This window comes from Arvicola amphibius, chromosome 10 (assembly GCF_903992535.2).
Source record: "Arvicola amphibius chromosome 10, mArvAmp1.2, whole genome shotgun sequence".
In the NCBI taxonomy this organism is placed as follows: domain Eukaryota; kingdom Metazoa; phylum Chordata; class Mammalia; order Rodentia; family Cricetidae; genus Arvicola; species Arvicola amphibius.
In genome coordinates this window covers 47,170,810-47,194,979 of record NC_052056.1, presented here as the reverse complement: position 1 = coordinate 47,194,979, position 24,170 = coordinate 47,170,810, and the positions used below count along the sequence as shown (strand labels likewise).

Below are 24,170 nucleotides of genomic sequence, written 5' to 3'. Positions count from 1 at the left end.
GCATTTTCCTGCTTTGGAGCCTAGGGGGTTAAAAAGTTCTGGCATTACTGGAGCAGAATCAAGTGTGTTTACCTAAGCTTATCACCAGGGCAGCCAGGTCAATCATTTACTCAGTGTCACCTACCTTTAAAGGAGACCACCAAAGTCCTAGTCTAACTGAGTCTCCATAGAACACAAACATGGTTATATAGAAGGCATGGTCCGAAGCCAGAGCCCATATGCTTTTGTTAACCCCTAAATGACTTTATTCTTTTCAGAGTGGTAAGCACCCCAAGGCCCATATCAGCTCAGTGATTCATTAACTCAACCAAGACTCACACACAGACCTGATGCCTAGTTTCACCTCAAGGACAGGAGCCTGTGACTTTGCAGAGAACCTTGTCTATCACTGACCAGGAAAGATCATCTAATGATCCCACAAGATGTTAACTGATCCTCGGAAGAGAATAAGATTGTAGAGAAATAATGGGGAAGGGGTAGACATTCGAGAAACTTTATTTTTATCAAATAAAAACCACTCTTCTTCAGTCTGATGGTAACTCCACTAGTTCCAGAAGGGGCACATGGCCACTGCACAGACCTGTAATGATTTCTACCTCTGACAATTATTAGTCAGGTGGCTAGTGGTAGGGAGGCCTAACTCTTCTGAACTCCATTTAGGGAACAGATTGGGCCACACACTAAACAAAGTAATGTGTGATACTGATTTGGTCAATCATTTATGGCTACAAAGGAAATCCCCTCAGGTGAAGTTTGTGGCTTGAATTTTTAGTAGTCTTGATGGTTAATTGGAAGCAGGAACCCAAACCATTGCAGACATTAAACCCTGCTTGTGACTTGGAGAAAGCCTGGGCTACCTCCTGGTAATACTTTGGAGAATAATGAAGAACTGAACTCTGTAATGATGCCCTCCAAAATGTTAAATGCGTCTCTAGCTGCAACCTCAAATGTGTCTGTGAATAGCATACACATGACAGAGGCAGGTTTGGAAATGGCAACTGCATCAGGGAATTCAAATATACTGGATAGATTTACCCACAGTGCTGTAGGCTGCCTTCCAGGACTTCCTTGTCCTTTCTGCATATCATCTAGCTCATACTGGAAGGTCATGGGGGCAGATCTGGATTTTCTATACATTGGCTATTAGCAAGTGGAAGACTATTGTTGAGAATGAGTGATGTGGAGTAGAAACTGCCATTCCTTTGACCTATTAGGAAGTCAGAACCATGGAAGTTAATTGAGTTTACCATGGTGATGCTGTGGTCAGAGGCAGAGCCAGAATTGGACTCACTTCTGCCTGGTTCCTAATCTGTTGTCTTTCTGGTGAGTCACAGACTTGAGCACACAGAATAGCCTAATCTAGGGAGCCAAGCCAGCAAGGTAAACAGTGCTCACCACAGATTCTGCTCTGACCTAAGTGAGGCCAGTTGGGTGCCACTACAACCAAAAGGCACAAGCAGTGGACCACACACTTCTTTGATGGAGGTAAAGGAAGAAACAGGCAAGGAACGGAAGGAAATATGGCCTAGTGAACTCGGCTCATTCTGAGGTTAGGACTCAGCCCCATTCATTTCATGCCCTTCAAACCCATGGTCCCTATTGGGAGTGGAGAACCAGAAGATGAAATGACACCACCACATCTCTGGGAACTCAGGAGTTTACCATCCCATCCACTCCCACTAATGTCCACTCGCCTAAAGCCAAGGGAATTAGCAGAATGAGCCTTTAAGAAGAAACCATGAGCAATCCATTCTAGCAAAGCTCCAGCATCTACAACTACACAAACCCATGTTGACTTGGAGTCTGAGAGGCTTGTTGTTTAAGAAAGTATCGAGTAATCTACAGCAACAAGCCTTCCTTTGCCCTCCAATCCCAGCTTCTGCTAACTTCACACTTATCTTGAAAATGTCGTTAGCTGTCTGGCACAAATGGCAAAGCCGCCACAGTTCCCAGTATTTGCACAATTAATGTAAAGACAAGCCATGGTGCAATGTGGCCAGTTAAACATTGTTGAACAAAGGGTTTTTTTTTTCTTTTAGATGGCCTGCCCATTCACAGCTCAAGATGACAGCAAAGGCCTTACAAGTAGGGATTTGTATATGAATCACCATGTCCACCTCCTTAGTCAGTTGGCCCCACATGACCCTTATCCCAGTGCTATCATTCTTACCTAAAACATCAGAAGAAACAGAGGAAGCTGAGGTAAAAGGCCAGTGTCAGAGAAGAATGAGCGACCTGTATCAAACATTACATGACGACATTATAAAATGCCATTTACTCATCTTGTTTATTAGCTCTTTTTTTTCTTCCGTCCTTCCTTCCTTTCATCCTTCCTTCCCTTCCTTCCTTCCCTTTCTTAATTTTTTCTTTCTTTCTTTCTTTCTTCCTTCCTTCCTTCCTTCCTTCCTTCCTTCTTTCTTTCTTTCTTTCTTTCTGTTTGTTTTTCGAGACAGGGTTTTTCTGTGTAGTTTTGAGACCAGGCAGGCTGGCCTCTAACACACAGAGATCTGCCTGCCTCTGCCTCCCGAGTGCTGGGATTAAAGGTGTGCACCACCACCACTCAGCCTATTAGACAAACCTATATAACTTGCCCGCATTACAGATCCATGAATGTGAGGTAACCTTTGAGTTAGCATGTATCTGGTCTGAAATCCCATATTCTGTGCCACTACCCTGGGAAAGAAGTCTACACAATAGGAGCTATGCTGGCGGAAAGGGGTGAAAAGTCCTTTTCAAAAGCATTTACTTGGCTCCTCAGAGATGCCGTCTATTCCCCTTCCTGGTCCTCCAGCTGAAGCTTTTGACCCTGTAGAGGTAATGAGCCCTCCCTTCAAGGAAAATGCCATGAAACAACCAGCAATGTCCACAGATTGCTTTCTGATCCCTTTGAGAAGCTCTGACAGAAATTCTTTCTGTCCTTCATCACAAACACTCTTTATTTGATTATTTGGTTAATTTTTAATGAAATATAGAGGAAACGTCTTTTGTTTATTGTCATAGTATTTGTTTATAGTGTGGTGATGAGGGCTTTGGCAAATGACTTAGCATCCTTGACCCTCTAAAGATTTTTTTTTACAAGTTGATTTCTGTGGTCACATTGGTCCTAGAGAAAGCTGTTTCTTCTAAACTTTCTGGTGTGTTGGTTGTTCGATTTAATATCATAACAACCACTTGAGATGAGCTCTGTGTTCAGGTTCTATCCTTTTAGATAAAAAAAAAACTTAAGGCCTGATCCCACTGAGAGATTTTCTCAGTGTCTCTTAATTAACAAGCTCCATGGGCGCCTGGACCTCAAACTATTGTGTGCGCACGCGCGTGTGTATGTGTGTGTGTGTGTGTGTGTGTGTGTGTGTGTGTGTTACACAACGATTCTTCTAGATACTTAAGAACTTCAAATGGGAACAGAGAAGCCTACAGCTATTTTCACCTCTGAACAATGCCAAATGATTGCACAACCTATTCTCAGGCTATAGAGACCCACTCAAACAGCAGTTCTCTTGCTTTTGGCTAGAATTCTATCAGGTCAGAACTCTAATGCTGTTACTCTAATTAGATTTTGTGGAGTAATGAAAACAAAAACAGTAATTGTTATTTAGTAAAATCTAAGGACCAAAGTCTTTGCCTTTGAGCAAAGTAAGACATCAATGGAGTTCATGCCAGAAATAGATAGATGATAGATAGATAGATAGATAGATAGATAGATAGATAGATAGATAGATAGATAAAAACTCTATTTTTCCAATCTGTGTCCCTTGAAGCAGCTGTATTGTTAAGGGTGGGGGACCCACTAGTGTATCTATGTAGTCATCTCCTAGTTGGCCTATCAACCAAACAGATTCTCAGAATTGCTGTGGACCTTGGTTCAGGAGAATCAATAAGCTTGAGGTAAGTAGAGAGAATGAAACTCCTATCCTGGCCCACAGCAACTTCAAAATTTTTGTACTTCTGTCTGTAACTGCCAGATCAATTTTCTTTATAGGAACAGTAAATGGACTACATATAAAAATAATAATTAGTGATAATAATAAATAATGGCAATTTTCCATAACTTGGAGAGTTTCCCAGAATGTAAAATGAAGATGAGGTTTTCACAGAAGACCTCCATCTGCGCTTGAAGGGCAGGATTCAAACAGCTTTAAGTTTTACTTACACTGTGGTGACACTCATAAAATCCCCCCTTTTTATATAAAGCCAAAACATTACCAAAAACACTTCTTGTAAAAATTCTAAGTAAGCCAGATGATCGTCTGTCATCCCTGGATTGCTGTTTTTGTGGGTGCATTTCTTAAGAAAAACCTTGGACAGTGCCTTTGGCTGGTGCTGCAATGAGTTTCTGTGGAAAGAGGGTTTTGTCCTCAGGGCCACTTTGTGGTGATCTCGTTTGGTGTCACAGAGTGAGCAGCTGAGAGCTTGTGGTTAGGATGCAAGCAGGTTGCCAGAGGAAAGGAAATCCAGAAACCGAGCAGAAGAGCTCGCCAGGAAGACCTGTGCGGCAAGCTTCTTGACAGCCTAAGAAAACCTTGTACGAGTCTGCCATCTCCAGGGCAATGACACCTCAACTCCAAACTTCTGGATTTCACAGAATCTTAACTTTTTTCTAGGCAGCAATCATGGGCATAAGCAGAACTGATTCCCAGAACCTCAGGGGCCTCTATGGAAACTCATCGTGTCTTGCATCTGTCTACAATAGGGAGATTCCTCACTGTCCACATACAGTGCATGACTGTGGTGGGAACTTGCCAGCTAACAGTCATCCTTATCCCAACTCCACCATTGTCTATCTGGGCTTGTGCTAAGGCTTCTTTTGGGTGTCTAGGATTCACTATGTACTCAGGTGTGTCTACTTGCATAATCATAAACATCTGTTGACGGGTTTCGCAAAGTTTGGCAACAGACACATGTTAGATACTGTTTTTAAGAACCATTTTGCAGACCAGGTTTGGCGACATATGACTTTAACCCTAGTGTTCAGGACACAGAGGCAGGAGGATCTCTGTGAGTTGCAAAGGGCACACAGTGAGACTTTGTCTTAAAAACAAAGTGAAAATGAAAACAAAATTTGTCATCTATCACATGTAGGGGTTAAACTTAACCCTTGAACAAAACCCCAGTCTCAGAGGGGTGTCTGTGGGTGGATGTGATTTTAATCACGAATACAGTACCCTGACTATTTTGGAATCTCAGCAAGTATTTGTGAGTTACATTAAGAAATAAAAAACCATGACTTTAGCAGAGAAAGTGACTTTTAAAAAGATATTGGAGCCAGATGTGGTGATGCATGCCTTTGATTCCATCACTTTGGGGGCAGAGACAGGCGGATCTCTTTGAATTTGAGGACAGCTTGGTGGACAGATTTTCAAGCCAGCCAGAGGTACACAGTGAAGCCCTGTCCAGAAGAAGAGGAAGAGAAGATGGTTGGGAAGGCAGGAGGATGACAATGTTGGAAGGCCAGTAAGATGACCCACTGCTATTTCGTCTCACTATAAACATCCCGTCTTAAGAAGGTTCCTTCCTAAATAGAAGGCTTTAAACGTGGAGGAAACTGCTACCCAGCACAGTAACCACTGGTAAAGCCCATGCAAATAACTTCTCACCTTTGCTCATGCACAAAACCCAGCTCAAAGAAGAAAGGGGGTGTGGCTAGAAGGGGCCCTGGTTAGGACATAGGGCAAGAGAGGAAAAGTGACCAAATTACAGCATACAGACGCATGAAAATGTCATAATGAAACCCAGTAGATATAACTAATATACTCGAATACAAACCTGGGTAAATACAGAAATTCTTTTTCTATTCACATTTTGATTTTAGAATTTAAAACATTCACCATAATAGTTCTCTTCTTTCACTCTGATTTTATACGTAAATGAACATTTAGCTGCTGATCACAGCAAGGAGTCAAGAACTCAAACTATTAAGCAATCTAGGTAACTCCGATCTGGTTTGTATTATGTATTGTCTAATCATATATTATACATCTCTACCAATCATGTGATGAAAGGCAGTCTTACCTTTTCCCCAACTATTCTGAATAGACAGGGAGAAAGAAGCCAAGTGAAGAAAAACTACAGTGTTATCTTTTATAATATATGAATTGGACGGTTAATCTCCTCTCAGTTATACAACCATAGGCTATCTCTAAGGCCAGGATTGTATTTTATTACTAACTAAATTTATCCACTGATAATTTCAAACATCTGTAGAATGTATTCTGACTGTTCTCACTCCCTATCTCTCAGATCCCCCTCCCAAACCTACGAACGCCCCCTCCTCCTATGGTTATGTCTTTTTTTTTTTTTTTTCTGTTTTGTGAGTCACTGAGTTTAACCGGGCCTGTTTGTGTGAACAGGGATTTAGAATTATACAATAGGACCCCGTGGGCTCCCAAGACTACACAACTATAATCAGTGACTCACTACCCCAGAGTCCCTAAGTAGCCAGTAGTTCATGAAGGAGAGGTAGGCTCCTCTAAGCCTCTGTGAGACCCATGAGTGCCTGCTACTGACAGGCCCAGGCTGGTCATATTTAGTGTAGACAAGCCTTGCTGCTGTGAGCTGGCGTTTGCAGGGCTGGGTCATGCCCGGGAGATGGCATTTTGCAGTTCTCCTTTCACCTTCTAACTCTTACATTCTTTCTGCCTCCTGCTCCACAGTGTTCTCTGGTCTGGGGAGAGAGTGCTCAGTTGTCCCTTATTCTCAGAACTCTGAGCAGCCACGAGTCTCTCCATTCACTGACATTTATTGCAAAGCAGCTTCTCTGACTAAGGCTAAGTGTATGATTCTCCCCGCACCCCCTTAGGTTATAAGTGTAAGGGATTCGCAAGCGATTTGTCACCACGTTCACTGAGTTGAACAACTGTAGTAAGTTCTCCCCTAGGGCCTAAGTATCAGGCACTGATTCCCTTCTATGGAGAAGGCAAGAAATCTAATCAGAGGGTGCTTGGTTGCCCAAGCAAGTATATGCTAATAAAATCTTTACATAAAGAAAACTCTGAGGGTCTGGAGAGCTGTCTCAGAGATTAAGAGCATTGACAGCTCTTACAGAGGACTCATATGATGACTCAAAACTACCCATAACTCCAGTTCCAGAAAATCCTATACCCTTTTCTGGCCTCTGCAGGCTCTGTCCACACATGGTACACATGACTTCATGCACGTGAATACAAACTCATATCAATAAAACCAGTAAATCAATTCCTATATCTTGCATGTATAATTCTGGGCATGTCATGCAGTGCAGAGGCCAGCATCTGTGTAAAGAAGGGACCATTCAGCTGTGAGATTGCCGTGAGCCACGCCTGCGTTCTCATCCAGCAACAACCCTGGCAGAGATGCTGAACTTTATCTCACTTGTGGCACTGATGAGCGCTTCAGGGAGCTGTCGTTTTCCCTTACTATATGAGAGAAAAAAAAAAAAAAAAAAAAAGCAGCAGCTTTTACAGGTGACGCGATTTGCCTGAGGTTAAAGACACGTGGCAGAGAGTCGGATGGAACTTGGTGCCATTTGGAGGAAGGAGTGGGGGATGTGAGCAAAAGGACCAATATAGGTCTGATCCTTGCCTCCGCTGAGGAACTGAAAAAGAGCCAAGGGCTGAGGAAGTGTCTGCTCTGGATTCTGAGACCACCCTTGTCCTGCTGCCCCTCCCTGAGCCCAGCCTACTGTCTCACCCAGAGTTACTCAGCCAGCTTATTGCTGACTTACGCCTGAGCTCCTGTTCCTTCTTGTAAGCTCCATGAAAGGCTATTTGTGATGAAGCATAGCATGTCAAGGAAGTGAGAGTGAGCGCATCAGAGATCTTCCCCGCGGGCCTGAGCTGGAAGGGCAGTTTGCTTTGGAGAGGTTCTGATTTCTCTCTTATGATCTGCAGAAACGAAGGGCGTGCTGATGACTGGTAGGGCTGTGACTTCCTTTCCAAGCTCTGTGACTCCCCGCCCCCAGGGAGGAGGATTGTTTCATCCTGTGCTCCACTTCTCCTCCTAAAAAGGAAGGATTAATGCTTGCTCATTGAAATTAGTGGCTTGCTTTGCACAGGACTTCCCTGGGCAGCTTTCTTCCATACAGTGTGTGATGGTTAATACTGATTGATAATTAACACTGTGAATAAATACGATGACAATAAAATAGTTCTGTGAATTAGTTTCTTTCCCTGCTGTTGTGATAAAATGCCTGAACCAAAGTTACTGAAAGGGAAGGTTGTTGGGGCAGAGTTTGAAGTCTAGTCTATCACAGCAGGGGAGTCCGGAAGGCAGGAATTCCAGAGCACTGGTCACATTGTATCCATAGTCAGGAAGCAGCAAAAGATGGATGCTCGTGCTCCAGGCTAGTCTTATACAGTGTTACTACTGCTATGATAAAACACCACGAACAAAAGCAACTAGGGGAGGAAGTACTTTATTTGACTTGTGCTTCCACATAATCGTTCAGCACTGGAGGATGTCAGGACAGGAACATAAGCAGGGTAAGAACTTGGAGGCAGGAGCTCGTGCACAAGCCAAGGAAGGGTGCAGCTTACAGGTTTGCTCCTTATAGCTCGTTCAGTCTGCTTTCTTATAGACCCGAGAACCACCAGCCCAGGCATGGCACCACCAACAATGGGCTGGGCTCTTCCCCATCAACTAGAAAATGCTCCAAAGGTTTGCCTATAGGCCGATCTTAATGGAGACGTTTTCTCACTTAGGTTTCCTCCTAGCAGATGGCTACAGCTATGTCATGTTGACTACAGCCATCCAGCACAGCTCTCTTTCCTTGTGTACAGCCTAAGACCCCATTCCAGAGAATGATGTCGCTCACAGTTAAGTTGGGTTCTCACTTAGCCTAAAGTAGATAACCCGTCACAGGCATGTCAGAAGGCTTGTCCTGTTCAGGAGATATTAATTATTAATCAATATTAACCATCACACATTATATGGAAGAAACATCCAGGGAAGTCCTATTCAAAGAAAGCCACTAGTTACTCTGAACACCAAGATTTGCTTTGAAATTCCAATAAAGAAAACGTGGCATTCCCATGGACCCACACTGGTTTATATTATCACTTCAAACGTATACTCCCACTGAAGAGCCACATTCTAAAGAGACTAAACAAGAGAGTAAGAAAAATATTATACATAGATGTTCTTATGTCTCAGAGGGATTTAGAGTCTATGTCACTGCCCATTGTTGTCCCATTTTGAAGGATATATATATATACACATATATATATATTATATACACACATACATACATACATACATACATATTATAATTTTCTGCAGGAGGAGTCAATGTTATGGATTTCATGAGAAGAGTCTGTGTCTCCTGGTGGGATCATTAAGTGCTTTTCTATAGAACCAAGAAAAGTCATAGTAAGACTTCCTACCTCTAAGCTTTCACTCCTTTCGTAATATCTAATTGACTTCTTTGGATGATTTCTCAGTAAGAAGTATTGGCAACTCAATAAGTAATGTTTAGATGATACTGCCCATAACTGTATTGGCTATAGTCATGTTTAAGAACCTATAAAACAAACAATTGATCACCAAATGGCACTTTGATGATTTATCTTCATCGTCCACTTGGCAGAATTTACCACCAATCACTTGGTGGGTTATTATAATAACACTGAGGTAGAAAGACTCACCCAGAGTGGGTGGCACCATGCCCTGGGCAGGGAATCTGGGATTGTATAAAGATGGCGAGGGTAAGCAGGGCGCTAGCATTCAGTCATGCACTGCCCTCTTCCTGACTGTGAGCATGTGACCATCTGCGTCAGTCTCCTGGTACTACAAGTTCCCTACCATAATCAATTGAACTTGGAACCATGAGCTAAATAAACACTTTCTCCCTTGATCTGCCTTCATTGGGGTAGCTTATGACACAACAGGAAAGAAATTAATACAGCATTTCCAAGTTATTGATCATACACATGCAACTAAAACCCAAGGGAAGAGTGTAAGCATATAATGCTACCTTGTACTATCTCTTCATACACTAAAAGCATCAGAATGGCTTCTGACCCAAGAGCATTGAGATCAAACTCTTCTCAAAACAGACCTCTATGCTTTAATGCAGGACCACCAAGTTTAAAAAGAAAAATGGTGTTGGAGGTACGTCTGTATTTGTGTTGCTTTCATTGGTTATTAAAGAAACTGCCTTGGCCTAGTTGATAGGGCAGATCTCAGGTAGGTGGGGAAGACAGAACAGAATTCTGGGAAGAAGGGCAGTGTGGCAGATGCCATGAGTCTCTGGTCTGAGACTGACACTGGTTAGAATCTTTCCCGGTAAGCCACGACCTTGTGGTGCTACACAGATTATTAGAAATGGGTTTAAAAAGATGTGAGAGTTAGCCAATAAGAGGCTAAAACTAATGGGCCAGGCAGTATTTAAATGAATGCAGTTTCTGTATTTCGGGTTAAGCTAGCCGGGCGGTGGGATGCAGACCGCTCCTCATGTTACAAAAAAAAGTGATATAAAAATACAGTATACTTTCTCATTTATTTATTTATTTGGTTAATGACAAAGTACCAGCTGGAGTGGTCTTCTACAGTCAAGGAGTGTGCTGTTGCTTCTTAATTAAACTTAGTTCCTATTTTTAGCTGGATTTAGCTGGATTGTCTATCCTAGATTATTTTCTAGCAGTGGAGAAAGGGTTTTATAGTATGCAGTAAATCATATTCTAAAGCTGGGTGTGTTAGTACAAGCCTTTGATCCCAGCATTTGGGAGGCAGAGGCAGACAAATCTCTATAAATTTGAGATCAACCTTATGAGTTCTAGGACAAAAAGATAAAGCAAAAAAACTCTATAGTGAATGCTCTCTCAAATAGTGTATTCTGTTTTCCTACTTCCAAAAGCCCTGATTACTCATTCATATAGCTGCCTGTAACTTTCACTCAGCCCATCTGTTTCCCATCTCAATGATTAAGGCAACAACAGCTTATCTAGTAGACATTTCTCAGAAAAAGCACAGCTCTTCCTTATATTCCCATTTACACTGCCTACTGCGGCAAAGGGGTAAGAGACAGCATTTTAACCAGAAAGGGTTTTCATACCATAAATTTTCAAGTACTTGGGAACTCTGAGTATATTCTATAGTTAAGTTGGAACTAAAATAATTTACACAGTGTGTGAGTGTGTGTTTGTGTTTGTGTGTGTGTGTGTGTGTGTGTGTGTACTTTGATGGAAGGTATCTTAATTTGACAAAGACAGTAGAAAATTCTACAAGAAAAATGCCACCAGGACTATTCCTAGATGTGGGTTATATAAAGCCCAAATACTTGTTTAATGTCTGGAATTAATTAGGATCCGTTTAAAGGAATGGCCTTGAAGACGTCTATTGATAGCATCCTCCATGCTTTAAAATTGCTACAACATATTTTGATCATTTTTAGAAAAGTCCCACTCCAAGAACCTTTGGCATGTAAACAATTCTGCTGCAATAATCTAAATCCATCTCAGGGGTGGTTAACTATATGAACTTCAGATGTCTTCAGCAACTCATGGCATGCTCAGCCATATAGCCCATCACCATCTACCCAATTTTAGGTCACATTATCAACAAAATTAACTAATGAAATTTGAGGAGAATTATCCATGGAGACAGTGACCTCAGTACCACTTGGTGGATTATGCACATAGCTGCACATATTCTTAACTCTCTTTTGTAGATGTATTCCAACCATGTTTGGTTTTTCTTAATCTTTGGCTGTTTTCCCTAAATAAATTAACTGAGGTTACCATACATCCTCTTTCAAGTCCTAGCTGGTAAATCTCCAATAATGGTGCTACACTCCCTCAAATGCATTTGTATTGAAAGCCATCACTCCCCCACTTCCACCCAGGCCAAGGTCATAACAGTGTGGGGAAACCAAATGTTTTCCTTTTTTTCTAGCACAGATCCAATAAGAAGACATCTGCAGAGTGCCTGATGCATGTTGGACTATGTGCTGCATACAGATTCAAGACGAGTATTTATGTTGAAAAATGTTCTCAAAAAGGAGACCCAGGGCTCATAGCACAGATAAACCAAAGAAGCAGCCATCACCCCATCATGTGGGGCTGTAAAGCCATCAGGGAATGAACACAGCACAGACAGGTTCCCAGTGGGTGGATATTCAGGAAGACAGTTGGAGGAGCTGAGGTCTATGCAGTATGTCAAATAAAAATAAGATTAGGAGTCACATCCTTCACTTTTAAGAGCTCAGAATGGGAAGAAAATGCCACTTCCTTTTAGGAATTTGCCTAACTCTCCTATAGTTTCCAGAGTAGAGAGTGATGGTAGCCATGGGTAGGGAGGCTTTGCTCCCTAGAGTGGAAAGGAAAGAAGGAAGGCCAGAGGGATGGTTTTAAAGAAAAAGTCAGGGAAACAAAGAGGAAGTGTTCCCTGAACTGGAGCAGTAATTGAGAAACAGTCTCTCCAAGCCACGCCCCTCACATTCCAAGCCACGCCCCTCACATTCCCACTGGCCAGAGAGACCTTCGCCTGGTAGACAGTCCTGTTATAAACCTGACCTCTCCTCTGCTGTGCTTGAACTTCGTTTATCCTGGAACAACTTAAGATAGAAATGGTGAACAAACAGAACTGGAGAAATGGCAATGAAGGGGCCTGATGCATGAGACAAAACGATTAGACCACAGGGTGGTCCACCCGGAAGGAAGCCTAATCATCCACACTAACTGGTAAATGCAACTTTGACCTAGAACACATTTTCAACAGTTTCAGTCAGAAGGGCAAATTTCAGAGCTTTCAACCTGGACTACATGAATGACTTAGATGAACATTTATGGTCTGATGAAAAATTTTTATCCCCTTAAATGGTGTTGATGTTTCCTAAAGTAGGACCAACAGATTGTTGAATTGTCCGCCCCTCCTCTTTTTAGAAACAGATCGTACATCAAACTTTTAATGGAGCAACTTGCATGCTAGTTTTAATCTTTCATCCAGTGTGAAACAAAGAATATATGCAAAAGTTAATTAGGGCAGATTTGGCTATCTAAATGTTTAAAACTCTTTTTACAAATACTATAAACATTCATAAAAATAGAAATGGTGAGCTAGGAAAGAATATGCGCCACACAAAGAACAGTCAAAAACTGCTTCTAACTGAGTGATAACTAACCCATGCCACTAAAGCCAGAGGTTGGGTGGAAAATTGGAACTTGAGTGAACTGGAAAATCACACAGAAGTAAGGTACATGACCCATGATCATGAATATATAGAACTGGCAATAAAATGCATACAAACTGAACTAAAAAGGTAGCGTTTCCCATTAATTAAAGTGGAAAAAAAAAACATTGAGTGTGAAGAGGTATTAATGAGCATGTGACATTGCTGCTGGAGAAAATGTCAGTTGTTGCAACTTAGTAATTCAGGACACTGGCAAAGGAAATAGTTCATTGGGTAAAAGGACTCACTGAGTGTGGTGGCCCGCGTCAAATAAAAAGCCAGATCCTGTGGCAGGCATGTGTAATCACAGCTCTCCTCCAGCAAGATGGGAAGTGGAAAGACGAGAATCACTCAGAAGCTCCTGGAATACACAACATAAATGCAAGACAAGTTATTCTCTGACTGCTATCCCAGTGGTATGACTCATGTATGCTTGCACTCATGCGAGCATACACACAAATGTTAAATTAAAATAATTAAAAAATACATTAAAACCTATAAAGATGTCTTAATGTGGATAAGTTTTGATTCAGCAAGGGATGACACTGTTCCAAGACTCACCCAAGTAATCTATTTCCACCAATGAAGCTCTACCTCCTAGAATTTCCATAATTTTCCAGAATTGGACTTCTAAGCTTGGAGCCAAGCATCCAAAACATATGAAGGTATTTCATATTCAATCCATAATGACTTCAATTTTTGAGCTATCAAGCTTCAACTAAGGAATAAAGAAGAAAGTAGGCTGTTTCCTAATTTTCTGAGAAATCGCCACAATGACATCCAAACGGGTTGTACCAGCTTGCACTCCCACCAGCAATACAAGAGTGTTCCATTTACCCCACAACCTCTCCAGCATAAGTGTTTTTGATCTTGGCCATTCTTACAGGTGTAAGATGAATCTCAGAGTTGTTCTGATTTACATTTCTCTGATGACTAAGGATGTTGAACATTTCCTTAAGTGTCTTTCAGCCATTTTAGATTCCTCTGTTGAGAGTTCTCTGTTTAGGTATGTACTCCATTTTTTATTGGATTATTTGTTCTTTTGATGATCAATTTCTTGAGTTCCAATGTGTTCAAGTATACTTTCCACTTTCTCTTCTATAAGGTTCAGTGTGGCTGGCTTTATGTTGAGATTTTTGATCCATTTGGACTTGAGTTTTATGCATGGTGATAGATATGGGTCTATTTTCATTCTTCTACATGTTGATATCCAGTTATGCCAACACCACTTGTTAAATATGCTTTCTTTTTTCCATTTGATATTTTTTGTTTCTTTGTCAAAAATCAGGTGTTCGAAGGTGTGTGGATTAACATCCTGGTCTTCGATTCGGTTCCATTGGTCCTCTTGTCTGTTTTTATGTCAATACCAGGCTGTTTTCAGTACTGTATCTCTGTAGTAGAGTTTGAAGTCAGGGATTGTGATGCCTCCAGAATTTCTTTTATTGTACAGGATTGTTTTGGCTATCCTGGGTTTTTTGCTTTTCCATATGAAATTGAGTACTGTTCTTTCGAGATCTGTGAAGAATTTCTCTGGGATTTTGATGGGCATTGCATTGAATCTGTAGATTGCTTTGGTAAGATTGTCATTTTTACTATGTTACTTCTACCTACCCAAGAGCATGCGAGATCTTCTGGTATCTCCTTCAATTTCTTTCTTCAAAGATTTAAAGTTCTTGTCATACAAGTCTTCCACTTGTTTGGTTAGAGATACTTTATGCTATTTGTGGCTATTGTTAATGGCGATGTTTCTTTGATTTCTTTCTTGGGCTACTGATTTTTTGAGTTAATCTTGTATCCTGCTACATTACTGAAAGTGTTTATGAGTTGTAGAAGTTCCTTGGTAGAATTTTTTGGGTTTCTTATGTAAACTATCATGTCATCAGCAAACTTCTTTTCCGATTTGTACTCTCTGCCTGTCAGTCCTGCCTATCCTTGCTCCTGCCTCGCTATTGGCTGTTCAGCTCTTTATTAGACCAGAAGGTGTTTTAGACAAGCAAAGAATCATAGCTTCATAGAGTTAAACAAATGCAACATAATCAAAAGTCAAACACCTTAAAATAATATTCCCCAGCAACAAGCCCCTTTTCTTTGAAAAAAAATCACATAACTCTAATTTGAGGATAATTTAAAGATGGGCTATTTTAATCACTAGCAATGTAAGATGTTTATTCCAAGTACTCTTAAAATATTGCTTACACTGTGATGATGCAAACCCAGAGACGTGCTTAACTCAAGGACCAAAGAGAGTTTCTGGGAAATTCTTTGGCTCTCCAAAACAAATCTATGCAGAAACAAAGACACTCTTGTTATTAATGTATGAAAGGGGATATGGGTACATCTTTGTAAAAATGATTAATCACAGATCTGGTAGAATGGCTCGGTGGATAAAGATGTTGCCAAACCAGATGACCTAAGTTTTATCCTAGGACCCAATGAGAAGGAGGGAACTGACTCCAGCCAGTTGCCCTCTGACCTTCATATAGATGCTACAATCTCCATATGGTATTGCGGCATGCACAAGCCTTGCTACACACACACACACACACACACACACACACACACTCGCACACATGCACGCATGCACATGCTTGCATGTGTGTAATAAAATTAATTGCAACTGTGGCTTGCTATGCCTTGCACTAAATTACATTTAGAAACATGATTCCCGTGCCTTACTGAGTCTGACTCAACATTAGCCTGTTACAGAAACACGTCCCCTGCTTGTTTTCATCTCACTCACGTTTACAATGTCCTGCAGGGTGGTGTTGTTAAATTTAATTTGTCAGCCTACATTTAATTTTACAAGAATCTGAATCACTCTGCTGAATAAGCAAAAATTGCCTGGCACGGGCTTTGGTGATTCAGATTGAGAAGTCACAGCTGAACTAAAAAAATATGCTGCCAGGAGTATTCCCCCCCCCCCATTTTTCTCCCTTGTAATTTTAGTGGTGCAAATGAAAGGACTGTTTTCCCTGTAACAATGGTGTCCTTGTTAGGAAGGGCTTTAAGACACCCCTCAGCTGTACTGACACTGCCTAATTAAACGCTTACTAGAACAAAACTGCCAAAAGTTCTAAATTCAAAGAATGCAACCCCATCTCGTGGCAGATAGTAAAGGTGATCTCCCCCCAGTGTGTAGCTTCATTCCCATGTCGGGAACCCTTGTCCATCGGCCATTTTCTTGCAGAGAAGCATCATTAATCTGTAAGACTTACCACAATAGCGTATTATTTTCCTCAACAGAGGCTGCCATTGAGACTGCATATTATCACGGCAGCTGTCCAATTAAGTTTTGACAAAGGATTAGGGAGTCATATGAGTCCCTAACAGCTGCACCAGCTAGGATAAAGCAATGGCTCCCAGATCATATGTTTCTTGGGGTACAGAAGGAAATGATATATTCTTTACCCACACAGCAAGAGGTTAATATTTTAAGGGAGAATCAAATTAGAAACAAAACCTCATTTAACTGAGTACAAGCATTGTATGACTACAAATGGAGAATGAAAAGAAATATGAACTATTACCCATGTTCTCAGGATGGCCACCATAGTCTCAGAGGCATGGTTAAAACATGCAAGAAAACTGAAGACTTCAATTTTTTAAAAAAAATGAAGCACTGAAAAAACACCATAGGGATGTAGCTTGGTAGTAGAGAGCTTGCCTAGTATATGTGGGCCCTGAAAAGAGAGAAAGAGGAGCAGGGGAGTGGGGGAAGGTTAAAGAGAGAAGAGAAAATACAAGTGAGTGTTAGTTCATGAGTTGTTCCATTATGTTGGCTGCTGTGGAAGTTTGAAAGCAAGAAACATCGGGGCCAGAGACTAAAGAAGAAAGGAACACATTAACAGCTCACAATGTCTCTAGGTGTAGTAGGGCACACCTTTAATTCTAGTGAGGTATTTGGGAGACTGAGGCAGGCAGATCTCTGTGAGTTCAAAGTCAGCCTGGTCTACATAGCAAGTTTCAGGACAGCCAGAACTACACTGTGACTCTCTCTCTCTCTCTCTCTCTCTCTCTCTCTCTCTCTCTCTCTCTCTCTCTCTCTCTCTCTCTCTCTCTCTCTTTCTCTCTCTTTCTCTCTCTAAAAATATATAGATAAATAAATAATCAGTGAAGACCTTAAAGACTAGTTGAAAGTTAGTACGAAAATTTGGAGTAACCTAGGAGATCTTCTTCTACTTCAAGTTTCTTAAACGTACCTGATAAAAATACTTATTTGATGAACCTTCTGAACAATTAAATCCTCCAAAATATTCATCTCCCCTGCTATTAAAAGAAATATATATATATTAAATATATAAATATATTATTGTAGTTAAGCAGTGATCCCAGCAAATAAAACATTAAACAAATACTAAACATTAAAAATAAATGCAGAGCAACAAAAGTTTGTGTTTGTGTGTGTGTGTTTGTGTATGTATATGTGAGCTTGTGTACATATGTGTGTATGTGCAAACAGAGACTTTTCATTCATTTCCTGGCTGCCCAGACCCGAATAATCACACAGTAACTATATTAGTTACAACACTGTTTGGCCTATTAGCTCAGGCTTCTTATTAACTAACTATAACATCTCAAATGAAACCATTTTGATTAATCTGTGTATCACCACAAGGTTGTGGCCTACCGGTAAGTTTCTGGGGTCTGTCTCCTTCAGCAGCTACATGGCGTCTCTTTGGCCCTACCTTCTTTCTCTCTGTATCTTTGTTTGAACTTCCTGCTTAGCTATATTCTGCCCTGCTATAGGCCAAAGCAGCTTCTTTATTAACCAATGGTAATGGAACATATTCATAGCATATAGAGGAGAATTCTCCCATCAAGCATGTGTGTGTTTGAATGTATGTGTAAGTGTACGTAAGTGTGTGTATTTGTGTGAGTGTGTATATGGGTATGTGTGTATGCATATGTGTGTGTGTGTGTGTGTGTGTGTGTGTGTGTGTACAAACAGTAATTGACAGAACAGACCAGTTAGGGGCCAGAGCTAAAGAGCTACTCCCCAGTGTTTCTTACACAATGAACCTTAGAGAGATACCTTATATGGGCTGCACTAAAAGTATTGAAGCAAATAGCCAACTAAACTGTAACTCTGAAGCCTTCCTTGCCACAGCATTACTGATTACCACCGCATGTTCAATTCATTTTGTAAAGCCTCTAACTAGAGACATGAACCATGAATCTTGAGGACTCCCCTGTGGGTTCTGTAGCAAGAATGAGTGAAAACACTCAGTGCCTGGGAAAATGTAAACCAAGGAGATGGAGAGACTCCACTTCAAGGAGGTGGGAGGAGCTCTCAGCTGCACCTCAGAGCACACAGGCCAATGCTTATTAGATTGTGGCAGATCTCTGTGAGCCCGTGACAGAACGAATGCTTCACAGAGTAATTGTGAACTGCCTTGGAGGACCTTGAAGAAAATCACTGAAGACTGACTGAGCCCTGAACAAACCACAGAAACAAAAACTACCATATGGGGGATAATCTCACTGTTCAGTAGAGTGGAAGACTATCCCCCACCACCAAAGTGAGCTCTTACGGCCCCTGTGCATTCCTCTGGTCTGTGAGAGTTTCTTTCTTCTTTTTTTCTCTTTCTCCTTTCCCTCCCTTCCTTCCTTCCTTCCTTCCTTCCTTCCTTCCTTCCTTCCTTTCCTCCCCCTCCTGTGTGTATATATATATGTGTGCTTATGTATATATATATATGTATATATATATATATGTATATGTGTAAATATGTGTATATATGTATGTATATATACACTTGTATGTTTTTAAAGAAAGAAATGTCTATTGTCATATTCTAATGAAATTTTAAATTCTGACAATTTTCTCTCACAAATACCCCACTTTTAAAATATTGGAGCCAGTAAAATGATTCTGAAGATAAAGGCACTTATCCCTAAAACTGTAACATGAGATTGAGACCACGAGGTAGAAAGAGAGAGTTAACTATTGCAAGTTGTTTTCTGACCTCCACAAATACAAGTACATACACACACACACACACACACACACACACACACATACACAAAAGAGAAAGAAATGTAAAAAATTAAAATACTGAATTATGATTTAATTTTATAAGCATCAGTTTATAAAATGTAAGGAAAATTATAGGTTTTTCATTAATGGTTTATTTCTTGAGTTACAGAGTATATTTGTTTTAAATAGTAGCATCAGAATCTATCAGAAATTCACATTTTCATTAAATTATTTCCAGTAAAATTTTCTAAAGGCTTTATTTTTGTTTCATTTGGCTTTGCTTGGGTTTTGTTCTTGGTATAAATTAAAGAACAGATAGTTTGACATCTTCCATAGGATAAAATTGGTAATAAGGATGAGTCAGTCACCTTGATAAAATGAAAGCTATTTGATAATCTCTTAGAAGATGTATGTAGGCAGTAAGGGTTGCCTGCTCACACTATCTCACCAGTGTGAGGCCTGGCATTCTTAGTCTGTAAGCTTCAAATTCTTAGGAATATATATATGTGTGTGTATATATAATCTTTATGTATATATATGTATATGTATATATAATCATTATGACTTTTCATTTTATTTTTTACATGCATGGACATTTTGCCTGAAAGCATATGCATACATAAATACCACTTACATGCCTGATGCCAAGGGAAGCCAGAAACGGGCATTGGATCCCCTAGAACAAGGGTTACAGATTGTTGTGAGCTGCCATGTGGGTTCTAAGAACTGAACCTGGGTCCTCTGGAAGAGTAGGCAGTACTCCTAAATGCTGAGTCAGAGCCCTCTGTGATATTTTATAAAATAACAGAAGGAAGGAAATGAATTCCTTTTCAGTGCTGATCAGAATACAAATGCAATGATAACACATAGTGAGCTCGATAGCTTATATGCAAGAGAAGTTCATTGCTCCTAGCTCTGGAGGTTGAGAAGTCCACAGAGGAGATGGTGCGTGTCTGGAGATTTATCTTCTCACGGGGTAGCAAGGCTGGCTTGCTCTCTGGAATCTCTTTTATAAGGTACTTATGTATTCATGAGGGTCCCAACCTCATGACCAACCTAGCTCCCAAAGGCTCCACATCTTAACATTCATGTTGTGGGTTTGTTTTCAATATTTCAATGTCAGGAGGACAAACTGCGTATATGAGTGTGATACATCATATATCTAGTGCATGTGTTCCCATGAGTATTTATTGAGTGTGTTTATTTACTGTTTTTACCAATTGTAGTTTAAGATAACAAAGGAATGCCATCTACTGAATCCAGCATTGGGCTTTATAAAAACAAATTTTCATGCAGGTATTTGAGGTGTTTTGAACCCAAATTTTCAAGTAAAAAAATGTATCAAAGAAGCTAAATAGCTTTCAGCGGTTAGAAACAGATGAAGCCAAATTTTGGACTTGGGTTTATTGCTGTCTAGAATTTTTATTTTTAATCTATGGACTATAGTTAAATGTCTCTCCAGAGTTTTTGTGGTTATTGTTGGTTTATGATGTAAAATGGCAACAGTATGCTACTTTCCAGACAGAGAACCTGGTGTCAAATAGGCATGACAATGGGAAGTCTCATGTGTTTAATTTTTCTCTTTTCTTTTCTTTGCCTCTACAGTCAGTAAGCACAAATGTGTGGGGGTGTGCTTGCACATGTGTGTGGACCTGGAGGACCAAAGTCAATGGCCAGTGTCTTCCTCAGTCCCTCTTCACACTCTGTGTTTTTCAGCATGGCCTGGAGCTCGCTGATTCATCTATATGGGCTGACCAGCGAGCAGTAGGATCCTCTCGGCCCTGCCTAGTCTCAGTCTTGGGTTCTTTCTATATTTTAAGGTTATATTTTTAAATATGTATTTGTGTATGTATCGTTGTGTATGTCATCTATGTGATACCCTTGGGGCCCCAAAGACGGTATCATATCTAGTTGCAGGTGGCTGTGAGCCCCCTGACATGGGTACTAGGAGCTAAACGCGTGTCTCCTACAACGGCAGAAAGTACTGCTGACGCATCTCTCCAGGCCCCAGTCTTGAGTTCTATGTTGAACCCGAGCCATTAACTCTTCTAAAAATGCCTCTCAAACCACAGGGTTCTCTCTGTTCCACACACATAGCTTATCTTGCCCGCATTTAAGTGATACTAACTCGGACTTAGGGCGTTAGTCCTTGTCGTATGCCTGTGGTAAGTTAATAGGCCCAGATAGCAACTGGGAATGCTGAGCAAAACTCCCTGGCTATTCCAAAACAACTTCTGTCAGCAGAAACCACGCTTGCATTTCCAACATTTTTATTTTACCTTATTTGGAAGTTTACAAAATGGAATCCAGAGATACTTCCCCCAAAAAAGGAGCTTACTGTTCACAAATCTTTGTTGAGATAAAAAAAAAATAGAGTTCTGTTTTGAAGATTCTAAGAACAGGTCACATTAATAAGTGCAATTTCCATTTTTCTGGCAAAAGCCAAGTAAAATTTCTTACTGTTTTTCAGTGAAGAAAAACACCATCTCCAATAACAACAACAACAATAATAAGGCTTTGGTAACAAACTCGCAAGTGGAGAAGTTTTATTGAAACGTTTCCTCACTTATTAAGAAGCAGATTTGTGAGGGGCCTGCAAGGAATCTCTTGCACTGGCCTCTGGAAAATAAGCTAAGAGGTAGAAAGTTTGAGCTGTTTTTCTTTCTGTGAGTGTGCGCAGTTTTTGTTTCTCTCACTGGAAGCCCTCAGAGATGATGAGGCCAAGAGGAATGGAGAGCTTGAGTCAGAGCCCTGGGACAAAGCAGTGACCCTGACTTTTCCCTGCTTCAGGTCCAGCTGTTTTAGCCTCTGAGAGGCCTGCTCGTGAGGACCTGAACTTGGGCCAGGATGCTGCCCGGGACCTTTAAAACTAAGCCTATATTCATACTAATTTCACTCAGCTACTGTTCCCTTTGATGTAGAGCTAACTTCTCTGACTCCTCCCTCTCCCACCCCATCCTTTCTGTGGCATAAAGGACAATTAGATGCCGATCACTCACACCGCAAATTGAGCAGAGTCCCAAGAATGGAAACGGGCTCAAGGCCCACACGGTGGGAGCAGGGTTCAGCTGGCTCAGTACAGCTTCCATTCAGAAGGGCCCAAACTTTGTTGATGAAATCTATCACACAAGACAAGACGCGGGCAAATCCTTCGTCCTAAAAAGGGCAGAACTCAGAAGGGTAGAGTGGGGAGAATGAGTCACTAGCAGCTGTTGAGAACCATAGCTAGCCTCTATTTTTGATTTAACGTTCCTTTATTTACCTCCAAGGCCAATTGACTGGCTCAAACCTGGATGCCGAGGCCCAGACTCAGCGTTTCGGACACCACAGACCTGAGCAGGACTAGGGGAACTTTCTAACAAGTTCCTAGGTGACATTGCTCAGAAATACCACACTTCAGGCAATACTGTAGAGAACCCAAGGCCAATTTATTTACATAAGAAACCAGCAAGACAATATGTGTGTGTGTGTGTGTGTGTGTGTGTGTGTGTGTGTGTGTGTGTGTGATTTTCCGTGATATGCAGAAAGGGGCACTGCTGACAGATGGGGTAAGATGTCATCACAAGGACATCTTTATCCATAAAAGATGGCCCCACCTCACTCGTCAGATTCTGCCCTGGGGGAATCAGTTCAATGTGTAGGTAATAGGGTCCCATTAGCTTTGGACTTGAAATCTCAGTCCACTGTCTAAGATGATGACTCTTCTCTAGCTAGACACTTTTCTACAAGGCAACTTTACCAATATGAAATTGGAAATGTGATACATCGCTCCTACCAGGGTGTCACACATATCAAATGAAATGGTTTACAAGCTTTAACGCAACGCCTCAAGCATAGTAAGGTTTTAACACACCCCCAACGATATGGATTACACCATAATTAAACTGGCAGTACCTTGATAGTATTGTGTAGCCAACACATAGTGTTTTTAATACTCAGCAAATGCTAAGTTGTTATCCCATTTTTGGATTTAGAAACTGAGGCACTGAGAAGTTAAGTTCCTTAACTAAGGAGGTCTTCGGGAGTCTCTGAAGGTGTACTCTTGGGGACTCCGTGGCCATCAGTATCCTCCCCGCCAATGTGATCGGAACCAGATCTAGACAACCCTCCCTCCCAAGAACCTGGCCGCGTGCCTCAGGATAGAGGCAGTATTATTTCTCCAGGCCTCCTGGAGTCTCTCTCAGCCCCTTCTGGCCACATACTGCTGTGTGCTGTTTGTGTCTGAAATGGAAAATTTCTGTAATACAATACCCAGCTCTGATCCCCACAGACTCTCAAATAATCCTTTTTTTTTTCATTCTAACTCTTTGCTTTGGGTTAAAATATGACTTCATGTCCCAGCACTCTCAGCAGATTCATAAACACCACAGAATTCAAACCTGTCTGGTTCTTAAGCAGTCTAAAGAATTAATTTTGCTTTTCTGGAAATGGAGAGCAATGAACAAGGAAAGAGGAGAAAAACGGTGCCAGAGCCATTGCTTTGAGCACCTCTTCTTCATCCCCAGAGCAGGGGACATACTCAATCTCCAACAACCCCCATCCCATAGCCCAGAGAAAGTCAGGAAGCCATAGCTGCCGTTAACTTTAGGAGCAACCCTGAAATGAATGTTAGGCAATGGAAATCTTCGGGAAGTCATTCACCTCCTATCGCCTTTCCTTTCTAGAAGGGTCCTGGCCCTGTCTGTCCCCTTCAGTGGACTCCAATGTGTTAGTACTTCTTATTGGCCTGAAGATTTTGAACTTGAGATCCTGGCCTAGTACCTAAAGTGACAATAATTTTACTCTCTACAAGACAGCTTCATCATTATAAGATCAGAAATGTGATACACCTGATCTCATTAGATTGTCGTAAGTATCAAATGGAATCATGTTTGGGAAACTTTGTCACGGTGGTTCAAGCGCAGTACAGCTTCGGTACATGCCAGCAATAGGTACTATGTATTAATTAAACTAGCATTACATATCGGTACGATATAGCCAGCACATAATAATTTTAGTGCTCCACAATGTCTAAGGCTTTATACTCTTCATTTTTCTCTTGCTGCAAGAAAGGGA

The 24,170-nt window shown here is 41.1% G+C and overlaps 1 protein-coding gene across 6 annotated transcripts in view; it reads left to right on the top strand.

The window, feature by feature from the left end:
- The window catches only part of Phldb2 (pleckstrin homology like domain family B member 2), a 215,175-nt gene that overhangs the window by 661 nt on the left and 190,344 nt on the right, over positions 1 to 24,170 (top strand). The window lies entirely within an intron of this gene.